Source organism: Poromitra crassiceps (genome assembly GCF_964638095.1).
Source record: "Poromitra crassiceps genome assembly, chromosome: 28".
Taxonomy (NCBI): Eukaryota; Metazoa; Chordata; class Actinopteri; order Beryciformes; family Melamphaidae; genus Poromitra; species Poromitra crassiceps.
In genome coordinates this window covers 13,117,284-13,119,783 of record NC_139651.1, presented here as the reverse complement: position 1 = coordinate 13,119,783, position 2,500 = coordinate 13,117,284, and the positions used below count along the sequence as shown (strand labels likewise).

Below are 2,500 nucleotides of genomic sequence, written 5' to 3'. Positions count from 1 at the left end.
ATAAATAAAATGATAATTAGAGCTGCAATGATTAATCGATTAATCGATCAACAGAAAAATAATCGACAACTATTTTGATAATCGATAAATCGTTTTTGAGTATTTTTTTAAGATAAAAAAGTCAAAATTCTCTGATTCCAGCTCCTAAAATGTGAATATTTTCTGGTTTCTTTACTCCTGTATGACACCAAACTAAATATTTTCAGGTTGTGGACAAAACAAGACATTTGAGGGCGTCATCTTGGGCTTTGGGAAACACTGATTGACATTTTTTCACCATTTTCTGACATTTTATAGACCAAACAACTAATCAATTAATCGAGAAAATAATCGACAGATTAATCAATAATGAAAATAATCGTTAGTTGCAGCCCTGATGATAATAAAATAAAATAAAATGAAATAAATAAATAAATAAAAAATGGCTGTACTATGCTGATTTGCACTTTGGAATGTGCTGGGAGCGGTGGAACCCCATGGTGCCAGTCACTCGGCCAGCGCCACACAGGTCCAGCAGCTACAACCCAGCGCCCTTGCTGTAAGGTGCCCCTGGTGTGGTGACTTTAACCTGGATAGTTAGTGGGGCGTTTCTAGCTCGCAGTGGGTTATAACCCTGGCTGCTGCTTACAATCTACATCATTACTCTGACTGGAGCCTCCCAGCAACACACACACACACACACACACACGGACGGACAGACACACACACACGCACGAACACACACACGCACACAGCGGACAGGTGGGCGAAAAGTTGGGCTAAACGCTGGTAGGCGAGATGTATGGGCACCTCAAAGCGTTTGACGGTAAGATAAAGCGAAATCTAGCGGGCACATCGTCTCACGCAGACCCCCCCCCCCCCCCCCCCCCCCCCCGCGCGCGCCCCCGAAAGCAGCAGACAGGACGGCTTTGTTTTTACCAGGAAAAGTTATTGAGAGTTAGCCAGTGTGAAATTGCCCTCTGAGTGATGTCATCGGAGGACACTGAACCCTCTGAGTGATGTCATCGGAGGACACTCAACCCTTGTTGTGTTAATTAGAGCCCACTGAAATGATGAGAATGGAAAAAAAGAATAGAATAGCTACAGCCTGAACGCCGCTGGGAAACACAGCTTCGTTGTTAAAATATTGCCATGGCGGGTGTGAATAGGTTTTGACTGATCTGTTTGAAGGCGAGGTGTTATAATCACATATCTAATGTAGAGCGCAAGAGCCTCTCTGGGGAAATCAGTGACGTTCAGGCGGACCAAACAGGATTATGAGTTCAGGTGAGAATTATTTGTTGCAGATGAAATGAGTGTCACTTATATTTTGATACGGTCATTGGGATACTGTGGCCATCTGTGGGCTTAACGCTGATGGAGGTATTTATTTATTTCAATAGCGAAAGATCAATCTCTTTTTTTTTTATAATATTTTTTTGAAAGTTTTTTTTTTAATCCAATTTCTATCCCCCATTAGTGCTAATTTTAATTTATTTATCCTGGTTGCTGCTCCACCCTCTGCCGATCTGGGGAGAGCCGAAACTGGCTCCATGCTTCCTCCGAGACATGGGCAGTTAGCCAGCCGCTTCTTTTCACCTGACAGGGGGAAGCTTCACCGGTAGGACATAGCACGCGGGAGGATCACGCTATTCCAACGAGTTCCCCTCCCTCTGAACAGGCGCCCCGACCGACCAGAGGAGGCACCACTTCAGCAACCAGGATATTGCATGTTTGTTGGTGAGGGGTTCCTATATGAAGGAAACCCCCAGGGGGGGCACGGGGGGAGCATGCAAGATCATTCATTTTAACAGGAAGGGTTCAATCATTAAAATGCCGCTGGTATTGATTGTTTTTCATCGTTATTTTGTGTCACCTTTTGTGTTTCACACCTTCAAATGTGATAATCATGTTGCAATAGAATGTGTTCAGGTGAACCTCTCCAACCCCCATTTTTCTCATTAAAATTCCCTTTAAGTCGTTTTTAAAGTGACATTATTTTTTCCATACTGTACACACCAATGTCACGTATTATTCTGCAGGTTCCAACTCTTCGTGGAAGCTACAACTGCTTTCACTGAGTGAAATAAGAGATTTTATTTCATGGATCGCCCCCCTGAGAGGAACCATCTCGATAGATTCCAGCCTCGAGCTGCCATGTCTTACTGGCTGCAACATGGAGACGTTTGTGCATCATGTTAAACACATCTCCCTGTAATTCAGCAGGACACATTGCGGGTCGGGACCTGACCAGAATTGAAAATAAAGTTCTGTGGTTTGAACAAAGCTTGGCAGGGCTAACATGTAATCACAGACCAACTTGGTGGGGAGTTGAAAAGGTTCAGGGCATCCCACAAACAACCAGTGCGGTATTTATCAAGTCTAATATAGATATATATATACTTTTTTTTTTTATCATCACTTTATTACTTGGCCTGCTGTCCCGGGTCGTTGATCCACCCCCATCTGCTGATCTGGGGAATACCACATGCTTCCTCCGATACACGTGCAGTCACCAGCC

At 44.0% G+C, this 2,500-nt stretch overlaps 1 protein-coding gene across 1 annotated transcript in view; it reads right to left on the bottom strand.

Moving 5' to 3' along the window:
• znf536 (zinc finger protein 536) overlaps window positions 1-2,500 on the bottom strand; it is a gene marked incomplete at its 5' end in the record, with an annotated part of 110,110 nt that overhangs the window by 79,274 nt on the left and 28,336 nt on the right. The gene's annotated exons all lie outside the window — the stretch shown is intronic.